This window comes from Oryctolagus cuniculus, chromosome 8 (genome assembly GCF_964237555.1).
Source record: "Oryctolagus cuniculus chromosome 8, mOryCun1.1, whole genome shotgun sequence".
In the NCBI taxonomy this organism is placed as follows: domain Eukaryota; kingdom Metazoa; phylum Chordata; class Mammalia; order Lagomorpha; family Leporidae; genus Oryctolagus; species Oryctolagus cuniculus.
Window position 1 is genome coordinate 93,601,576 of NC_091439.1, and position 22,889 is coordinate 93,624,464.

The 22,889-nt window shown below is 43.9% G+C and overlaps 1 protein-coding gene across 1 annotated transcript in view; it reads right to left on the reverse strand.

Annotated features, from left to right (window-relative positions):
• Positions 1 to 19,620, reverse strand: part of NPFFR2 (neuropeptide FF receptor 2) — a 114,536-nt gene extending 94,916 nt beyond the window's left edge. Inside the window, exon 1 of the mRNA XM_017347500.3 lies at positions 19,204 to 19,620. The gene's annotated coding sequence lies outside the window, so the exon portion shown is untranslated. The remainder of the gene's footprint in view (positions 1 to 19,203) is intronic.
• Between the last annotated feature and the right edge of the window lie 3,269 nt (positions 19,621 to 22,889).

Below are 22,889 nucleotides of genomic sequence, written 5' to 3' on the forward strand. Positions count from 1 at the left end.
AAAAATAAAAAAATAATTAATTAATTAAGAAAATAAGTACATTAGTGAGTCCTATACCAGCATCCTTGAAAAGTTCTGCAGTATGGATATACTCTGAAACTGGAGCATGGGATGGTGGCTGGAGATACTATCACTGAGATAGGCTGCCTGACTGCAAAAGACATTATGAGATCCTAGAAGTGAGACCAAAGGACAACACTTAGCTGCCAGAAAAAAAATAATTGTTCTTATCCTAATGGAAAGCAACCTCAACAAATAGTAATACCATAATGCCTCACCCACCTTTTGGGCCAGACCTAATTCACAGACCAAGACCCTTATTAAATGGTAAGTTAGATCCATCTGAGGAAGCATTATGACATCAAATTTTTCCATACGTATTTTAATAAAGGACACTGCATTTCATTATTGGGGTAATCATTGGGGAAAACATAAGCAGATCTTCCAGGTAGTCATTGCTAACCTGATTCTGTAGATCACAGATCATAGTGAAGGTGTGTAGAGTTCACGTGATAAAAGAGATGTTGGGCTGAGTCTGTCTCACAGCAGATGCCCTGGTGTCGCTCCCCCTCTTCATGGAGGAACGACACTAAACCCTGCCTAGGCTTCATATCCGAGTCACGGCACCATTATGTCGCTCCCCATCTTCGTGGAGGAACGACACAGGACCCTGCGTTGTTCTTTCGTCTGCTCGGCCCTCCCCGGGTTTGCTGCTGGTTCTTCCCGGGTTGGCTACCGACCCTTCCACCTCCGTGGAAAGGTGGTTCCCCCTGCCACTTTCCCCACTTCCGCGGGGGAGCGGCACACCGCCGGCCGGCTCTCTCGGGGGCTGCACAGGTGTTCCCCTTAGATGTTCCCCTTACATGTTCCTGGTGCATGTTGTCTCTCTCCTCCTTTATAGTCCTCCTCCGCCAATCCCAACTCGGCTGCCCACACGCCGAGTACGCTGCTCTCCTCCAATCAGGAGCAGGTCCTACAGTTTATTGGTTGAACTGGAGGCAGCTGTGTAGAAGCTGTTTCTCCCTTCTCAGCGCCATATTGTGGGAAAGCAGATGCATAGAATAAGTCTTAATTCCAGTAACTTAGTCTAGTCCGAGTTGCTCCCCACAGATCCCCCTTTCTTTTTATATTTGGTGTTGATACGCGCCTGTCTTCGGTGCCCCGCGGCACACACTCTGCTCTGCTTGCTAGAGTTGCCCACAGGTGCTTACAAGTCCTATCAATCAGGCAAACCGAATCCGGGTCCTCTCTTCGCCATGTTGTGAGGAGGCTTTTAGGCACTGATGCGTGCCTGAGTTCGGTGCCCTGCAGCGCATGCTCTGCTCTGCTAGAACTGCCTGCAGGTGCTTACAAGCCCTATCAGGCAAACCGAATCCAAGCCTTCTCATTGCCGTATTGTGGGGAGACTTATGTTGATAACGTGCCTGTCTTCGGTGACCTGCAGCCGCCCACAGGTGCTTACAAGCCCTACCAATCAGGCAAACCAAATCCAAGCCTTCTCATTGCGGTATTGTGGGGAGACTTATTGATGTTAATTCGTGCCTGTCTTCGGTGACCTGCGGCGCATAAGCTGCTAGCCGCCCGCAGGTGCTCACCACCTCCCTAATCAGGCAGACCGAATCCAAGCTCTCTCATTGCCGTGCTGTGGGGAGGCCTTACTTTTCTCTATTTCTCTATCTCCGGGCATTCCTATCTCTCCTATTTTACTTCTATCTACCAGCATTCCTATTTCTCTCATTTTACTTCTAAACGTCTGTTTCTCTTATCCCTGCGGCTTCCCGGCGCCCGCCCCGAGGCTGCTTCTCGGCCTCTTCCCGGCTCTGAGCCCCTTCAGCCCGCGCTTCTCTCATCTGCACGGCTTCCCGGCTTCACGCGCGCACTCCGTGGTCTCCGCGCCCCTTCGCGCCCACACCACGGCCTCGCACTAGCCCCACATTCCCTATCTATTCACGCCCCGTGCTCTCTCTGCACGCGGCGGCTTCCGCGAGTCACACAGCCCCAGCTCACGTTCCCGCCACCACCGGCATTCAATCTAAGTTCCCCGGGCTAACCTGGTGAATTCAACCTAGCTCACGTTCGCGCCCTTCGGTTTGGCTTCCCGTCTTTTGCTCCCCGGGCTAATCTGACGGATTCCAACCTGGCAGCCCACGTCTCTGCCTCTGGTTCCAGATTTTCGCCTTTTGCCCCCCGGGCTGACTTAAAGAATTCCAAGCTGGCTTACGTCTCCGCCTCGGCCTGCACTCGCGGCTTCATCCTCCCTAACATTTTTCTCTACCCGGTATGTTTCCCTAAGTTTTCTTCCAACAATATTCCTCCCTCATTTCTCCTGGCCTCTCCCCACAGTCCGTATCCAAGTCTAAGTTTCTTATAGGTTTCACTTTCACTTTCAACCTGCAGTCCGTATCTAAGTTTCTTCTTGCTTTCACTTTAAATCCTAACTTCTTTCCCATAGTCCGTATCCGAGTCTATGCCTAGGCTTTCAATAGCTTCTTCCGGCACCTTTTCTGTCCGGCTTTTCCCTAGGCTCTTTGCTAGTCTCTCTCTCCGGTATTTTCCACTTCTTCCCATTTCTTCCCTCCTAGGTTTCCTATCTGAGTGACAGCACCATTATGTCACTCCCCCTCTTCGTGGAGGAACGACACTAAACCCTGCCTAGGCTTCATATCTGAGTCACGGCACCATTATGTCGCTCCCCATCTTCGTGGAGGAACGACACAGGACCCTGCGTTGTTCTTTCGTCTGCTCGGCCCTCCCCGGGTTTGCTGCTGGTTCTTCCCGGGTTGGCTACCGACCCTTCCACCTCCGTGGAAGGGTGGTTCCCCCTGCCACATTCCCCACTTCCGCGGGGGAGCGGCACACCGCCGGCCGGCTCTCTTGGGGGCTGCACAGGTGTTCCCCTTAGATGTTCCCCTTAGATGTTCCTGGTGCATGCCGTCTCTCTCCTCCTTTATAGTCCTCCTCCGCCAATCCCAACTCTGCTACCCACACGCCGAGTACGCTGCTCTCCTCCAATCAGGAGCAGGTCCTACAGTTTATTGGTTGAACTGGAGGCAGCTGTGTAGAAGCTGTTTCTCCTTTCTCAGCGCCATATTGTGGGAGAGCAGATACATAGAATAAGTCTTAATTCCAGTAACTTAGTCTAGTCCGAGTTGCTCCCCACACCCTGGGTCTGCCAACATGCCATGGTTCTTTTCTCCCCTTCATTGGTAAATGTAAAGTTGCAATAGTCATGCTATTTTTGGACACAGCATATAAATGAAAGAATCCTCACTGTGGTTTCCTGATCCACAGATTTAATGCTTTTAAAGTAGAAAAGGCCAAGTTGGGGATCCTGCAACTCTCTCTGATCCCCAACAGCATGGTTAAGCAAAAGCACTGACCATATCCCTGGGGTACTATGGAGAATAGTGCCCCATCAAAGACTCGAGACAGCAGGTTGATTCTTCACTGTTCCCATTCAGTTTCTATTTGTAACCTAGAGAAGGCAGATGGGGCTTGCATTTGGCACAGTAGTTAAGACCTCTCTTAAGACATGAGGACCCTAGAGTTTCTGGATTCAAGACCTCATTCCATTGCTAATTCCAGCCTCCAGCTAACGTACATCCTGGGAGGCAGCAGCTGATGACTTGAGTACTTGGGTCCCTGGCACCAAATTGAGTTCCAGATTCCTGGCTTTGGCCTGACGCAGCATTTGGGGAATGAACCAGTGGATCAAAGATCACTTTCTGTTTGTCTCTCCCTCTCCACTTCCCCTCCTCATCTCTCTGATTTTCAAATAAATATTTTGAAAAAATAAAGACAAAACAGAAGGCAAGATGGGTCATGGAGGATGACAGGGTCTTATTGTGAATTTGAGTTGGGTATTTATTCCATTGACTGTTATTGTTGAAGTATCTAATTTATGAGAGCAAATCAATAGAGTCTCTGGAACTTGATCTACAGCACTTCATCAGATAAATTATCTTTTCTTTTTCCTAATGTGAAACTAATCAAACTAATCAAAGTAGTTTGTTTTCACAGTGGTCCATCCACACTCTTTTGCAGAATTCATCAAACCACAAATTATTTAGTTCTGTGTCATAATCTAGCTGGCAGTGCTCTTTGCTTCCCTAGCCATGGCACTGGTCTACTAAATTGATACATCCTATTCCTCAGGCCTGGTAGGCAGAAATGAGCTAATTCATTAGATGCCTTGATAAGACACATGAATATCAGAGGGAGGAGGTATTTCCCACCCTCTGGTGAGATATTTTGGGTATTTGCCACCTTAAAAAATGTTTTAGGACAATAACGGTCTCAGTTAAGAGTAATTATCCCCTGACAAAGGAGACACGTGCCTTGTACTCCTTGACAGCTAAGAAGGACAGCACTCCATGGACTTATCTGGCACCTACAAACAGTATTTACTAATGGATGTTTACAAATATCCCAGAATTGCTCAATTTGAGTAAAACCCAGAGCAAGAGAATGTTTGGTAGCAGGTTCATCTGAGTGTCAGCTGCTGTGTCGCTTAGGTCTGATGATCACAGAGATCCAAGTGTGTTTAAACGGTCTATGAGAGAATCCACACTGAATGAGGATTGGGGCAACCCTAGAGTGGAAAAACAGCAAGTCCCAGCAGTTTTATAGTAAATCCATGTCCTTTTAGGAGAAAAGAAAATTTCTGTTTCCAAAACAGTTTCTAACTTGCTACAGTATTTAGGTTGACACATAATTACTGACAATGGAAAAATAAATGGCCAAGTAAGCTGAATTTTCCCTGTTCTTTGGGTGTTTTCTGAACCACCAAACATTATAGTGAAATTGACATGTATGTGATCAGACTTGAGTAGGTCAGCAATTCTAATTTGAGTAGAGTTCCTACTCCTATCACATATCTTCCTGCTGTGTCACCCTTCCTCCTGCCACCCACATTTAAGGTCAGTTGTGGAATTCCTGGAGCAAGCTAAGTGTACAGGCTGCCTGATACTAATCAAAATCAAATAGCTGTAGCATGGAGATGGCACTGAGGGGTATCAAAGGAAGAAAATCTTCCTGGCAGACAGCACTTTGATTATTGTATCTGATTGTGAAATTCATCTCACAAAAGAAATTGCCAACAACATGGATAATGCATGATTATGAATGACTAATGGATAAGTCAGCCAAATTTGGAGTTCAGGTAACAGGAGATAGCAAAAATAAAGATATAGAATGAACAATTCAAGCGAACACAGATTGCAAGGTTTTGTTGAATGTGAATGCCCATCAATTAGAGGCACTCAGCATTGTACACAGTATAACCTATTCCAGGTAGTCAGCCACTTTCCCAAGCTACCCTGCACTTTTTTAATGGGTCCACTAATAAAATATCCCTGGAGATTATGGACGGGTTCAAGCTTCTGTTCATCAAGGCTGATCTGGCTAACACTGCTGCAATAAAGTTTCTTCTTTAAAAAAAATAGACTCATACTAAGGTTATGAATTTGTCTTTTCTTCCAACAATGAATTTTATCAGTCCGTTCAGCTACAGACATACTGACGATGCTATTAAAAATTTTCCTGATATAATTCCCATTTGGGTTTTGATAAAAAAAACACTTTATAGAGCAAGAAGGAAAGCAGTCATGTGACTCATAAGCAGTAGGTTTAGGAAACTGTAGACAGGCTTATCCAGAAACAATATCTTTCAGAAAGAGACCAGCACTAGAAATTGTTCTTTATTCTCTGACATGCAACCAATAAGCGATGGCTTTTCCACAGCAGAATGCACAGGCCCACATGCCAGAGGGTGAGAAGCAGTGGCTCCTTTCTCTAGTACTGATGATAACCCAGATGCAAAACTTTGCAATTCCAGCCTTACATCTTTAGGCTCTTCTGGTTTAGAATGTTGGTCTCCAAGGAAAAGCACCACTACCAAGGGTATCAAGGTTAAAACTGCTCCAAAGAACAAGTAGTTGAAGTTCTATCTAGTTACTCAGAATTGCAGTGCCAAAGAACCAAGAGGCAGGAAGGAGAGTCCTATAGGGTTGAAAGGATTTACCAATTTTCAAGGGGGAATAGGCTTGTTGCTATTCACAATGAGATGTATCTAGAAACTAGAGGATTTTCCTTATATTGTGGCTAGTAATTAAATTGAACAGAAGACAGAACATGCCAATACAGGTGAGATCCCAAAGAATGAGGTTTAGAACAACTAAATTAGTAAAAATAAAAAAATAGGCCAGCGCCGCGGCTCACTAGGCTAATCCTCTGCCTTGCGGCGCCAGCACACCGGGTTCTAGTCCCAGTCAGGGCGCCAGATTCTGTCCCAGTTGCCCCTCTTCCAGGCCAGCCCTCTGCTGTGGCCAGGGAGTGCAGTGGAGGATGGCCCAAGTGCTTGGGCCCTGCACCCCATGGGAGACCAGGAGAAGCACCTGGCTCCTGGCTCCTGCCATTGGATCAGCGCGGTGCGCCGGCCGCAGCGTGCCAGCCGTGGCGGCCATTGGAGGGTGAACCAATGGCAAAGGAAGACCTTTCTCTCTGTCTCTCTCTCTCACTGTCCACTCTGCCTGTCAAAAAAAAATAAACAAATAAAATATAATAAATACTAAGTTCAAAGTGGCACTGAATAAGTAGTAAATGAAGTTATAAACATTTAGTATGGCCTAATGATTACATGCAGAAATGAAGACTCTATTAACTATGGATTTTTGTTATTCTTTTGGGAATACATATTTGCATATGTGTGTCCTTGCAAACATATCAATGCTTTTTTATCTTTTCCTCCTTCTACCAATATAGCAAGAGCATAATTTTCAGTGATTAGATTATTTTTAATATTACTGAATGTAAAAATATTATAATTTAATCTGTAAAGGAATAAATATTACAAATAATAGATACAGTAACCAATGAATTTCCCACATTTGGTGATACTGAGTACATATTCATTCTATGAGAGACATGGTCCTCAAATTAGACAGAAGCCTGATGCCATTAATCTTGTACAGAAAGATATGTAAGTCTGCTGAGTAGCAAAAAAGATAGACCATCCCTTATATTGTTTAAAACTCCTCAGTGTTCCCTTACAATTTAATGCACTTCTTTGTAAAACTAAGCCCCATTTCTGAGTACCTTTGATGTAAACTTTATCAAACCCTTCTCCCTTAGCTTACAATTTCTGTGTCCACTTTAATGATTGCAAGTCAACTCCTTCTTGAAGAGTAATTGGCTAAAATAAGAGAGTGGTATATGGGTTAGGCCAGCCCCACAAGATCCCAGTTCGCAAGACCAAGAAGTCAATTATTACCTCTATAATCAGTACTATACTCCATTTTGAGAACCATCACAGGAACCCCAGGCCCTGATCGAACAAGGTAATAACCATCACATGGTGACCCCCAGCAGACCAGAGCCCACTAAGTCATTGCACTCCAGCTGTCCTATTACTACTAACCAATCAAAAGTGGATCGTTGGGCTGGTGCTGTGGCTCATTGGTTAATCCTCCGCCTGCGGCGCCAGCATCCCATATGGGCGCCAGGTTCTTGTCCCAGTTGCTCCTCTTCCAGTCCAGCTCTCTGCTGTGGCCCGGGAAGGCAGTGAAGGATGGCCCAAGTGCTTGGGCCCCTGCACCTGCACAGGAGACCAGGAGGAAGCACCTGGCTCCTGGCTTCGGATCGGCATAGCTCCGGCCATAGCGGCCATTTGGGGGGTGAACCAATGGAAGAAGACCTTTCCCTCTCTCTCTGTGAAATTAAAAAAAAAAAAAATTAAAAAAAAGTGGATTGTCAGCACTGTGTACCCACTAGAGACTTGCACATGAGTTGAATATATACCTCTCAATCCCAACTTCAAACTGTAACATTCCTGACCCTAAATCCCTTAGTCAGTCCAGGATTTCATTGATAGCTGCCTGTACTCCTTGCTCTTCACTTTGTACATAAATACCTACCCCCTTCTACTGCCCTGAATTCAGTGCATTGAGTAGGTAGAGCCGGAAGTTCTACAACATTCATACATTTCTTTGCCTGCAGAGTTCTAAGTGAACTAAGAAGAGGCACTCAGAAGAACGGTGGAAGGTGAAAGAGAGCAATACTCTACTCCTCTGGCAGCAAAGGGGAAGTGCCAGGAATTGTGCAGCCTCAGGGCATTCTTGTCAGTTTTCACCTTCAGTAAAAGAAGCTGTAATCGTTGGTGACAGTTACCCTGTTCTACAACTTCCTAATTTTCTAAAAACTTTCGGTGCACCTGAGATGTAGCAGTAGCTTTCTGTGACCTTTATTCCCCTAGTTCACTCAATAACTTTGCAAATGTTTAATTATATGTAATTATATGTATTTACCATTGCTTAAAATAGAATGGTTTTTGGTATTCTAACTGAAATCTTACTGATAGGAACCATTGGCTATACTACTTCTTTAAGTTTTTCTATTAGGCGACCTGCCTCATAATAAACTACATTCCTCTTTTGATTGTTCAGTTACCACAGTATGATAAAACTCTGCAGCAGGACACATTTTAATTCATACAAAAGCTTGGATGTCTTCAGAGATAACTCATAGAGTTCTACCTTACAAAATTGTGCCTGTATGAAATATAAAATATCCGGGATTAATCAAAAATTTGGAAAAACATAAAGTTTCATGGTAGATCTTTTAATATGGTTAAATTTTACAACTGCAACCGATATATCGGGAAGTTAAAATATTCCTGGTATTTCAAACTTCATGTTTGTAGAATCTTAAATGTTGACCTAGGAAATTATTTTCTTAATTTCTTATGCATGTTTTAAAGACTTGATATGAACTGGGTTTAATTTTTTCACACCCTGAGCTGACTTACAGTTCTCTAAGTCTTATTACATAGAAACTCATTTTCATTCCCAAAAAGTTTCATACACTTTAATCTGGCAACTGTATCCTGTCCAAATCAGACCTATGAAAAACTTTAGTCAGGTTATACCAGGGCACCTACTGTGTATGACAAGCTCACTGCCATAGGACAATGTCAGCAATGTGGGAACACATATGCTACTGTCACAAAGTTAGCCATGCCCTTCTAATTGTTCAGTGCACATACCACTTCCACCACGGGACTAGAGAACAGATTTGCATTAAGATAATAACTTCAGACCTACAAAAGATTTAGAGTCACCACAGAAGGAAATGCCTTGTATACTTTCCTTTTTTTTTTTTTTTTTTTAAGATTTATTTACTTGAAAGGCAGAGCAACAGAGAAAGAGAGAGACAGAGAGATCATACATTTGCTGTTTTAGTCTCCAAAGGGTCTCAGTGGCCAGGTCTGGGCCAGGCCAAAGCCAGGATCCAGGAACTCCATCATGGTCTTCCACCTTGGTGGCAGGGGCCCAAGTATTTCGGCCATCATCCACTACATTCCAAGGTGCATTAGCAGGGAGTTGGATCAGAAACAGAGTAGCCAGGACTTGAACCGGGGCTCTGATATGGGATGCTGATATCCCAAGTAGTGTCTTAACCTGCAGTCCCACAGTATTGGCCTTTTTAATGTACTGTTCATTCATATTTCCCAAGGCTAACACTCAACCACATTTTTCTCTCATTATCTTTCTACATTTATGTAGTATTTTCTAAGTGGAAGCTATTGATATAATACCTTTATGCCCCTGAACACTTAAGTATGCACTCCCCATAAAATAAAGATACCATCATATGTAACCACAAAACAGTAACCAAAGTCAGGATATTATCACTAATAAATGATGATCTCAACCACAGATCTTACTATCCCTATTTCCTGCAGAGTTCAGAGTAGATTGAGGACTGCCGAGGTTTAAGTCAGTAGGGCTGTAAGCCACCTTGCTGCTGGTTGCCAGTATCATGGACTTTCAATAGACTCTAATCAAGACTGCATTTTAAGGAGTGAGCTTGGGGCCAGCGCTGTGGCATAGTAGGCTAAGTCTCTGCCTGCAGTGCCAGCATCCCAGATAGGCAGTAGTTCTTGTCCAGCTGCTTCTCTTCTGATCCAGCATTCTGTTTGTGGCCTGGGAAAGCACTGGAGGATGTCCCAAGTCCTTGTGCTCTTGCACCCATGTGGGAGACATGGAAGAAGCCAACAAACCTTCATCTATCAGTGTTAATTATCATTTATGCTTCCCATTGCAGTCGATCATTACTATGGTGGTTATCAGATGGCAATCATTAAATTCTATGATTTGTTCCATATTTATTATCTGGCAATCTATGATAAGTAAAAGCTTTCTTTTATTTATTTACTAAAGGGACTTATAAATTGTTCTACCACTGAATGAGTTACAATATATTTTAGAGCTATAGTTAGGCTCATTTACAAACAAAAACATTCATCCACTCTGCATGACTGTGCAGTTTGACATGTTTAGGCAATTGTCTACAGTCATATATTTGGCATTTTGTCTGCATGGTTTCTTTTCTTTTCTTTTCTTTTCTTTTCTTTTTTTTTTTTTTTTTTTTTTGACAGGCAGAGTTAGACAGTGAGAGAGAGAGAGAGAGAGACAGAGAGAAAGGTATTCTTTTTCTGTTGGTTCACCCCCCAAATGGCCGCTATGGCTGGTGTGCTGCACCAATCCGAAGCCAGGAACCAAGTGCTTCCTCCTGGTCTCCATGCAGGTGCAGGGCCCAAGCACTTGGGCCATCCTCCACTGCACTCCCGGGCCACAGCAGAGAGCCGGCCTGGAAGAGGGGCAACTGGGACAGAATCCAGCGCCCCGACTGGGACTAGAACCCGGTGTGCTGGCGCCGCAAGGCGGAGGATTAGCCTAGTGAGTCGCGGCGCCGGCTCCAAATAATACTTTTAAGAGGACATGCTCTAAATTCAGATAGTTCTTTCATGTATATGCAGTTATTTCTTTGTATTATCTGAGAAAAATAAAAGTTAAATCTTAATGAGTTCTTTCTGTATGACAGCCATTGTTCTCGATACTTGACATGGATTAATTGGTCTGTACTTATCCTTTGAGATGGTATGATTTTCTGTTTTGCAGGGCTACAACAAGGAAAGGAAAAATAACTCCAAAGTTATTTTTATTTTTATGTTTTACCATGTTTTATATTGATTTTATTTTTATATTGAGCCGGGACTCAAACCCACCAGAGACTTTCCATTTAACCAAACACAAAAGCTGCCTTTTGCCTCACTGTGTATTCAACTGTTACTTACTTACTCAGTTTCTGATTACTAGTTTGTTCATTATTTTATTTCAGACAATACTGTCATTAACATCCTTACACATGTTTCCAAGTGTACATGTATCAGACACATACATGTGTAACTTTCTAAATCAAATTGCTTTCCTATGTGATCAAACCAAGTAAGGCATTACAGTGCCACATCTTCACTGGGATGTTGGCATTGCAGGCAGCAACTTTACCTGCTATGTCACAACACCGGTCCCACCGGAACCTGAATCAGCACCCATTCAGGTTGCTGACACTGTAGGCAAAGGCTTAACCTTCTATGCCACAGTGCCAGCCTTATATCTGAAGAAATTTTTCAAAATTCGCAGTAGGGGCCAGTGGTTTTTGTCCTGGTGGCTCCTCTTCCAGTCCAGCTCTCTGCTGATGGCCTGGGAGAACAGCAGAAGATGACCCAAGCACTTGGGCCCCTGCACTTATGTGAAGACCCAGAAGAAGCTCCTGGCTCCTGGCTATGGATCAGCCCAGGTCTGGCCATTGCAGCCAGAGCTCTCCCTCTCTCTATCTGTAACTCTGCTTCTCAAGTAAATAAAGAAAGCTTAAAAAAAAAAAAAAAAAAAAGCAGCAGCAGCAGCTCTCATTCTAGAAATGCAAGGGTGGTTGAATGTCAAGAAATCCACCAACATAAAGTATTTTATCAACAAAGAAATATAAATTTTATGATCAGATCAATAAATTTCTGGCATTATTTATATAAAATACATAGAAGACAGGAATTCAAAAAGACTATTTAGCCAAATGCCAACCATTATAAAATACAGTTACAATGTCCTCAGACTCTTTCCTTTTGAACTTGGTATTTTGAGAGCTGTGCCACAAATCATCATTACTATTCACTGTAGCTTAACTGTGCCACAGGGATTCTAACAGATACATAATGACAAGAACATTGTAAAGTCAATAGGAACAGTGAAAATATGAGATGAAATCATCTTATTGCTGTTAATATGATTTTATGCCAAGAAAATCAATATTTCTAATTAATAGCTAGTATAATTAATTACAAAGATTGCTTAACTGGTGTGTTAAAACAGGTTCAGATATTTTTTTTAAATAGACTTTTCTTAATTAAAAATATTTTATTTATTTGACAGGCAGAGTTACAGAGAGTGAGGAAGAGACAAAAAGAGAGAACTGCTATCAGTTTGGTCATTCCCTAAAAGAGGATAGAACAGGTAGGACTGGTCCAGGCTGAAGCCAGGAGCCTGGAACTGCATCCAATTAATTCCTTCATGTGGGTGCAGGGGACCAAATACTTACACCATCCTCTGCTGCTTCCCCAGGCACATTAGCAGGGATCTGGATCAGAAGTGGAGCAGCTGGGACTCAAAGCAGTGCTCATATGGGATGTCATCATTGTGTGCAACAGCTTAACCCACTATGCCACAATGCTGCCCTATAAAAGAGAGGTCTTTCTTAAAATTAGCAGTAAGCACCAGGAAATTCAAATGATTTGAAAAATCTATTTTACAGGGTGACCAAAATTTGGAGTATATAGAAATAAATTGAACAGGAAAGGAGAGAAAATATAAAATATAAAGATCTAAAAAACATGACAGAAAGATTTCTAAAGTTCTGAAAAATTAAATGACAAAGTATTTTTGGAAGAATAATTTTGATAAGTTAAAGGTCAAGTCTTCCCCATTTAATATATAACATTAATATATTGCATTTAAAATATGGACAAAATGTTCATTTGGTGAAAATGTTATTGACCCCAGGTTCCTTGGCCCTCTTACAAATAGAAACAGACAAGAGGTCAGTGGGTGGCCAAGACAAGGTTTATACTCCAGATAACAGGACAGAAAAATGTTCACCGACTTGCTCAATGAAGGGAGCTGGTACAGGCTTTTATTGAGTGGGGCTCCCTGTGGGTTACCCCTCAGCACAGGCAGTTAAATCTGCACCTGGCCCCAAGTTCTGACTCACCCCACTCAGCACATGCACTTAGGTTTGCAGCCTGCTCTGCCTGCAGTTCTGTGCAGGTGTGGTTCCTTCTTTTGCACTCAGCACACTCAGTATGGTGGTCTTGCTCCCTCCTGTCACCAGAAAGGCCATGTATCAGGAACAATGGGCTGTTCTGGGCAGGTGTGCAGGTCAGGGTGGTTCAGAACAGGGCATTAGGCAGTCTGTTGTGGTTAGGGTCTCAACGTTTCTTGCTGCTGATTTGTTTGGAGCTGGAGTTGGATACACAGTCAGGTCGAGGAATGGGAGAAGACTTGAATTTGTTGAATCCTGTTTTTATCCTGTCTCAAAAAAATTTGCATCAGAGATAACAAGACTTGTTCTAGAATATAATAAAAATTTCAGAGGAGAATAAATGCTCAAGATATCCAAGATCATCTGGAAGACTAATAGTGAGTACACTCATGTTTTAAAACTGCAGAAAAATACTCTATACCAAATGTAATAACAAAAAATACAGGAGAAATGGGGGCAGTTCAATAGATCAGAGACACAGATATAGATCCCACTGTATTTGAGATTTTAGCACATGACAAAGGTAGACTTTTAATTCAGAATGGATACTTAATAATTCATCTGGAAGAAGTGAAAGTTAAATATGTACTTCAATTAAGGAAAGTGAGCTAAGATCGGGGTACTGAGTGGAGTTTGGGTTGATGACTGGTACTTAAAGGTGCAGCCAAGTGCAGGGCTATGGGTTTGTAGAAGCATAAACTACACTGTGGGTCAAGACAGAGGAAACCCCCTCAGAAAAGCCGAATTCTAGCCAAAGACTTTCAAGCATGAATTAGCAGTATGAAACAAATGACACAAATGGCTACCCAAGGACAAAAAAAAAAAATTCTGCAAACCAGGGGAAGACAAAATTGTCAGGGTCCAAGGGAAAAGCAAGGCCTAAACTCTGCTGAGAGTTGACCATTACAAAGGTGAGTCATTCCCCTTGCTAGGAGTGGAAGCTGTGGGCCCAGCAAGTCACCTTCAGTTTCTTATCAGAGTGCCGAGAACACAGTAGCAAGAGTAAAATGGATAAGAAAATTGAGAGACTTTAGATGAGGTACTTTAAATGTAAAGACTCCAAACGAGATCTGCTTTAAGGGAAAGGTGGTTGTCTTGGAGACGTCTGGGATTCTACAGGTGCATCCTCTAACTGCCTGCATTTAGTGAGGCGACAGTGGCCTTGGCAATGACATGCCCTGAAACATGAAGCTGAGAATCATAAGGTCAAGAGCAAGCTATTAATTTACATTTTCTTAGAGATTTTTCTGGTGGCAAACTCTGCCCCAGACAACTATGTGATTTACTGGCTGAACTGAAGACGTTTCTCCTCTTGTGATATTTCCTCTAAGTACCCCTTTTCCCAGGCATCACTTAAGACTCTCTGTCTGTGTCTGCAAAACAGCAAAGTGCATTGGGATTTTTTTGACTATTAGAAATCACAGAAATGACTTTCACTCAGAATCCCATACCCAGACCTGATCCAGGCCACTCGGGACACCGTGGTGTCCAGCTGAAGCACTCTGGTGCTCCTTTTGCTTATGACAAAGATCCCACATCAAAACTGTAATATTCATTTCTTCCTAAATATATAGCAGTTGCTTGGAAATTCTTGGCAGGCACAGAGATCAGCCTTTTGACTGCAAGCTACTGTTACCCGTGTGCTGAAGCATGCAGGCTAGGGGAGGACACGAGCCCATTGCCCTGATTCCTCCACCAACTGAACGTGGTTACATCAGGGAAGTTATTTCTAAGTGTCAGTTTCTTTTTAACAAATCGGTATTTATTGATGTATTTGACAAAGAGGCAGACAGAGAAAGAGAGCGAGGAAGCTCCCATCTGCTGGTTTACTTCCCAAATGCCCACAAAGGTTTGGGCTGGGTCGAGGCCAAGATCTGGGAGCTTGAGCCATGTCTCCCACCTGACTGGCAGGACCCCAGTCACTTGGGTCATCACCACCAGCTCCCAGGATCCGCATCAGCAGGAAGCTGGAATCAGGAGCACAGCCAGTATCAATCACAGGATGAGGACTGCCAAGCCACATGCTTGCCCCAAAGCCTTGTTTTTTTAATCAGCAAAACAGTAATTGTGTTTGCACTCAGTATCTAAAATCGTAAGGGTTAAATGAAGTTACAGCACACTGAAGATTCGCTACGGCTGTCTCTTTTTGAGCAATCATTCATGTCTAACTTGCACAGCAATGTAACCAAGTTACAACACACTTGGTCAATTGCCAATGTTCTGAAAACACAGATGAACTGAGACTAATGTGAGAGACCAGAGAAGGGTACACCAGTTCTAATGGGAGTCACTTAATCTGTAACTAACATAAGGGAACCAGGACTCCAAGTTGCTGCCCAAAAGAGACACTTTCAGGAGCTCAAAAAGAAAATATGTAAGAAATACATTGTCACAAGATGTGGAAACATTATATTTTCAGTGGCAACAAAGGCAAGGGAGAATCAATTTTATGAGGTCTCAGGGAAAAACATTCCTTCTTGTATTTTCTTTCTTTTATCTTTTCTTTTTTCCTTTCCTCCTTTCTTCCTCCCTCCTTCCCTCACTGTTCGTTCATTTCCTTCCTTCCTTCCTTCCTTCCTTCCTTCCTTCCTTCCTTCCTTCCTTCCTTCCTTCCTTCCTTCCCTCCATCCCTCCATCCCTCCATCCCTCCATCCCTCCATCCCTCCATCCCTCCATCCCTCCATCCCTCCATCCCTCCATCCCTCCATCTTTCTCTCTTTTATCTTCTTCCAATGACTAGAATATTATCATTTGGTGGTACTGTTTCTCTGGTGGCCATTCTGAGATCATCATCTATAAGTGCAGATGAACTTAGTTTGGCACAGGAACTAGGTAAGGATGCATCTTCTCAGTCTTGTATGGTACTGAGATTAATTTACTTTTTTGTGCCAACCTGACTCATTTTGACATGCTGAGGGTAGGGAGGCAGTCTGGGGGTCTTTAAGGGGGATACCAAAAGAGGCATTCAAAATATGCTAAGGCTCTGACCTCCCACCCCACCAGCCCCTGTTCTCCTGATCTCATTATTGCCCACTCTAGGAGCTACACTGGTGTCTGGCCACCGGCAGGTGCAAGACAGACTTCTTTGCATGATGCCCATCTCCTTCCCTGCCACAGTCAGAAATCTCTTTAGATTTGCCAGATACTGTTGTCTTAACAAATGTGACAGCATGTGTCCCATGTCCCAACCCTGTAGCACTGCATCCAGCAGTCCTATAGATCATACTAATATTCCTTCTTATACAGAGGAGACACTGATGCCACAGAATCCCAGAGCCTTGCCTACAGGATTGCAGACCTCATGTAGCAAAGCAAGGGTATCTGAGATGCTTATTTTAGGTTCTCTGCCTTTCTATATAGAAACAGGGAAAGCTGGAGGGGTGAAGGGACTTTAGAAATCACATTTTAGGGCTGGCGCTGTGGCTTACTTGGCTAATCCTCTGCCTGCGGTGCTGACACCCCAGGTTCTAGTCCTGGTTGGGGCGCCGGATTCTGTCCTGGTTGCTCCTCTTCCAGTCCAGCTCTCTGCTGTGGCCCGGGAAGGCAGTAGAGGATGGCCCAAGTGCTTGGGCCCCTGTACCCGCATGGGAGACCAGGAGGAAGTACCTGGCTCCTGGCTTCGGATCTGCACAGTGTGGCCGTAGCGGCCATTTGGGGGGTGAACCAACAGAAGGAAGACCTTTCTCTCTGTCTGTCTCGCTCTCACTGTCTAACTCTGCTGTCAAAAAAAAAAAAAAATCACATTCTAACTCCTCCTTTTACATTGGAGGAAACCTGGACTCAGAGAAGTTAAGTGATTCATGCGAGGCAAAAGCCTGATAGGGAAGAGAACCTGATTCCCCTGCTATAAGAGGTCTGTGTTCCCCAAAGGCGCAGGGACAACCCGAGACCCATTCTGCACAGCTGTGTGCTGAGATGATGGCTGGAGCTCATTGCATAGACAGTTTATTTCCATCTGCCGTTTGGTTTAATCACATGAGGGACTCTTTGGACCCTTAATGTGCAGTTTCAAGGTAATCAGAAAATCCATTTAAGAGCCAGTTTATCCGACAGTGATAGAACTGAAAACCAAAGTAATTAGGAAAGAAACATCAGCTATTAACATTAGGTTAATAATAAGTATAAGGTAAGATTATTAAAATACCATAGTGATCTTCTGTAAGAATGTGAAATTATGTCTAATTTTTTGAAGATTCATGACAATTTCAAATGCTCATCTAGATTCACTGTCTCCTCTTAATGAGTGGAGGGTGGTATTTTACAAGGTGAGCATGCTTAAGTGCAAGACGCTTTGAGGAATGAAGCTCCCCCTGTTCTGAATTCCATACTGCATCCAGATGTCCATTTTAATTAAACAGAGCAAAAAGGATTATATTTATCATTATGTGCAGGAAATTCTAAATTAAAAATCATACGCACAAAGGACAAGAACAATAATAAGTAAAATAAATTAATAAATTTTCTAGGTGTAAATCATCATCAGAGTGATACTAACTAAACACTCACACATTCCAGAGCCTTTAAAATTTGTAAAAAAGAATATTGGTGAGCCTGTGGTTAATAGGAATTATGAGATACAAGAATCACAATAAAGCAGTGGATTTCTAATATATTATATACATTGTAAGGTACTCACTAAATGCATTAAGAATAAACTGTCTGATAAAATAGATAAAGAAAACATAAGCTTGAGTTTTACCCACTCCTGAAGCTGCATATAAACATAAAAAAGAAAGAAAAAAACAGCTGGTAGAAAAAACTTATCTAATTATACGGATTTTAGGAAAGCATATATTGACAAAACATACAATAACGATATGCGAGTAAGACATATGCTAGCAACAAGCCATAACACAAGCACATTTCAGATTATTACAATATCCATTCTTCCACACTGATTTGCGATGCCTTTAAAGCCAGTGCAATAGAGAAGTCACTGATTTATTAAGCAACCTTTTCAGATGAAAGACTGATTAAAGTCTGCATACAATTGCACTCAACTTTCTGTTGATGATAATGGTACCATCCTAGAACATTTTGTAGAAATTTTGTGATTCAACTGCACCTTAAGGTGTCATTATTAAGATAAGTTTACACACACTGTTCTGGTTTAATTAGGATTCCAGTTGAAAATAGAAACATGCCCCTCACAGTTTGAAAACTATTGATTTGCCTATCCATCCCCTCCTTGGTTGTCATCCAGTGAAAGTGACTTGGATGTATAAAGGAAAGGGACATTTAGATCCATAGCTAAAATAACTTTGAATACTTAGATCAAAAAGGAAAGCCCGTGTGGTCCCCTAGCTCATATTGTATTTACGATACTTTAAAATAAATGAATCTTTGAGAAATCTACAATCTAGCTAAGGGGAAATGAGAAGGAGAAACAGATACATGTTTTGTTTCTTAGTTTATCTTGAGCAGCTATGTCCTGTTTCTGTCTTGAACTGAAATGAGCGCTTGGAAATCATCTCCTCTGCCTAAGACCCCAGACTCCAACCTTGGAGGGGGCTGCACTGCTGGAAAAAGCCCAGTGGTTTGGAGGAAGAGAGGCTGGACCGACCACGCCCCCAGAGACCGAAAACCACTCCATGAGCTCAGACCCAGGCACGGGCTTGCAGTTTAGCCTTTCTGCCAACAGGGACCGTGCAAGAGGAAGCGTCAGGTGTGCCCAGACCCCCGCCCCCCAGAGCTACCGCGGAAGTGGGGAGAGAAAATGCTCCTAGCATCCTGCAACTCCAACAAAGCCAGTGCAGCTCGGCCCTGGAGAGGAGCTGGGGGGACACTGAGCAGTAACAAGCGCCATTCCCCTTGTCCCGCATCCTTTTCCCGCACAGTATAGAGAGGCGGGGCCGGGCACCCCCCACTGGCAGGAACAAACTGGCACCCTCGCTCCGACTCCACGGAGGGAGTCAGTGGAAGCAGGAAGGGATCTGGGAAAAGTCCAAAGAGTAAAGTCACAAAATGCAAAGCCAGCTCTCCATGACGAGTAGGTACCTTCATCCCGCACCCACGCCAGAGTCCCCCACCCCCGCCAGCCCTCCACTCCCCTACCTGCTCCTGGCTGCCGGCGAAGAGCAGGTAGAGCCCGACCACGTGTGAACCTGCAACAGGTTCCGCCCCTGCTGGGCTCCGGATCGCAGCTCGCTCCCGGCTCCCGGCTCCCGGCTCCCGGCTCCTGGCTGCAGGCTCCCAGTTCCCTGACGCCTTGCAGGAATCAAATGAATGATCGCTGCCCGCAAGGCACCAGGAAGTCCCGAGTTTCCGAAGGATCAATGCACCTGCCGCTGAGGGGCGTGCCCATACTTGGCTGTGGAATTCGGAATCTGTGCGCAGCAGGGGAAAGGAAGCCCCACGGTGACTGTCTCAGGTTGATGGAGGCAGAGCTCTGATTCGTAAATAGAGACAGGCTTAAGTAGGGATTCTGAGCACCAAATGAGTCTCTTATAGGCCAATTGGCCTGGACTGGCACTGAACACCTATGAAATCCTTTGGAAGTTGTTCTTGGGGATGAGAGGCTTCTGGGAGACTTCCTGCTGGCACAATCCACTCCCCTCTCGAAGCAAATTCTGCCCTGAGAGTCCTGGCAAGACAGTAGCTCCTCATGCATGAAACGCCTCTGGGATTCTGAAAATGTGAATTCACATCAGAATTAGTCCCAGGAAAGAGATAGCTGATGGGAGACACACTTTGGTCCCAAAGCCTCCAAATCTGCCCAGCTGGAATTTGCCAGCAAATCATTTAAATGTAACGCATCTAGATGAGTGGATTGGGCTTGCTTTAGGGGTATGGATCAGTTGGAAAGGTCTGATTTAATCTTTTTTTTTTTTTTTTTTTTTTTTTTTTTGACAGGCAGAGTGGACAGTGAGAGAGAGAGACAGAGAGAAAGGTCTTCCTTTTGCCGTTGGTTCACCCTCCAATGGCCGCCGCAGCCAGCGCGCTGCGGCCAGCACATCGAGCTGATCCGAAGGCAGGAGCCAGGTGCTTCTCCTGGTCTCCCATGGGGTGCAGGGCCCAAGCACTTGGGCCATCCTCCACTGCACTCCTGGGCCATCTGATTTAATCTTAAAAGTAGAGTTTTCCAATTTGTGAACAGCGTATCTCTCAACTTACTTAGGTCTTCTTTAATTCTAAAACAGGAAGATGGGAAGGAAGAATATTTGCCCTAAATCATGTTTTGGCCTAGCTTGGGTACTGTTGTAATTTACCCAAAAGCAGAAACCTGGGGCCATTTTTCAGTGAGCATGTTATGTGCTATTCAGTTCGACCTAAACACAGTTTGCTTGCATTCTTCTGTTTTGGCTGAAAAAAGAAACTAGAATTGTAAATGTTTAATAAAATAAGCTAAATTAAATCATTTGATACCATGTCTGTTTTTTAAAAAAAGATCACCCTCACCCATATTTTTTTTCTTTTTTTTTGGACAGGCAGAGTGGACAGTGAGAGAGAAACAGAGAGAAAGGTCTTCCTTTACCATTGGTTCACCCTCCAGTGGTCAGTGGCCGCTGTGGCCGGCGCACCGTGCGTGCCAATCCAAAGCCAGGAGCCAGATGCTTCCTGCTGGTCTCCCATGCAGGCGCAGGGCCCAAGCACTTGGGCCATCCTCTACTGCACTCCCAGGCCACAGCAGAGAGCTAGACTGGAAGAAGGGCAACCAGGACAGAATCTGGCACCCCGACCAGGACTAGAACTCGGTGTGCTGGCACCACAGGTGGAGGATTAGCCTACTGAGCCACAGCGCTGGCCCACCCTCACCCATTTTCTCAGGTAACATCTGCTGTTACTGGTGGATCTCCTGGGCATGTTAATGATTTACTTTTAAAATAAAGCATCATTATACTAACCTAAAAAATGTAATGCGCCAACTTTGGACTGATACAAATTGCTGAGAGTGGGGGCCACTAAAGGCACTTTCAGAGAGTGGCAGAGATAGGGGACAGTGTAGGTAACCAGTGAGGCGCCTTCCTCTGTATATGTCATCCAGTGGGAGCCTGCTGATGGAAGCACAGGCTTGTACAGAGTTCCAGGGACTTATCTAAGATCACAGAGGCCGCATTTCAAAGACAGCAGGTGCCACAAGACAAATTCATTCCTCCGGTTATGGCATTTCTCCAGCAAGTCACTGGTCCAGGTAAGATACAGGAAAAAGGTGCTCATGAGGGAGACCCTGTGAAATAGGAGTCCTTGGTAGTGGATTAAAGGTGCAGATTTGGACAAGCCTCTGCATGTGTGTATGTGTGTTTGTGAACCTGGATTATGCCAAAGATGAATAGCTTCGCTAAGACGTGACAAAATTCAACATAGCCACACTGGGGCCACGTTTCTAATGTTTGAAAGAACACTTGGGATCAGCGTTGTGGCATAGTGCATAAAGCCACCACCTGCAATGCCATCATCCCAGAAGGGCACCAGTTCATGTCCTGGCTGCTCCACTTCTGATCTAGCTCCCTGCCAATGGCCTGGGAAAAGCAGTAGGAGATGGCACAAGTTCTTGGGCCCCTATTGCCCACATGGGTAACAGAAGAAGCTCCTGGCTTCAGCCTTGCCCAGCCCAGGCTGTTGCAGCCATCTTCGGAATGAACCAGTAGATGGAAGATATTTCTTTCTCTGTATCTTCCTCTCTGTAACTCTTATTTTTAATAAGTGTCTAAATCTACCCTGTAAACCTTGAGAGTAAGAAAGCTTAAAAAAAATTCAGGGCACAGAAATTCATAGAGGGACAGAAAGACATTATGTAGATAAACTGACAGGAGGCAATACTTAAAAGAATCAGGTGGGTGAGTAAAATAAAATTAAGAGAAAGATATTATGTTTTCAATCCTGAGAGGCTTGAATCACAGTAGGGAAAAAAATATGGCCATTGCACCATATTATCCCTTCTTCCACAGGGAAAAGTAAAAATCATCAAAATGAATGAGAAAAATAGCAATACTTTTGCTGAGACAGTGAGGTAATGTCTAGAGTGCAAGAATTTATTATAAATTTTTAAAAATATATAAAACCTGTCATATAATACTCATTTAAACCATGAGTCAGGTTCTGTGTCTTAGAAAACAGTCGTCTGCCAAAACTACTGTTCTGATTCCCTCCTCTGCCTCTCACTGGAGACAATAGAAAATGTTCACAGGCCTGAAAAATCATGCAAACAAACCCAGGAAGGACCTGCCATGTACCTCTCCCTCACTGCACGCTTCAACTCCCTCAACTCCCTTTCATTCAATGCACCTTACTTCACCTGCCTGCAGTAGAAGGGCTTGTCTTCCTCCTAAAGTCTGTCTCTACTGCTGGTAGCCTGGCTCCCACCCTTTCCCACATCCACCCTCTTGTGTATTTCACCTACCACTGTAAATGAGTTAATCTCACTGGCTTTCCACTGTGTTCATTTGTACACAAAACAAAACCCAAAGACCTGACTGTTTCCCTGAAGCCTGAAAGAGTGACATCCTGCTAATATTCCTTCCCAGGAGCAGCCACGCCATTCACCAAAGTCCTGTTCTGCTGTCTACATCAGCTCCCCACTCCCCAACTCACTGCAGTCAAGAACTGGCACTTTCATCCAACAATGTCCCCAAGGTCACCCATTGCCAGGACAATGGATTTGTTTCAGCCTGTATCTTACTTGGATTGAAGCAGTTTGGTTTCCTTCTCAAAGGATTTCTTCTCTTGGCATCTATTTCACAATAATTTACTACTTTTCATACCATTGGTTTTCATTTACTCTGCATCTCTAGCTGCTCAAT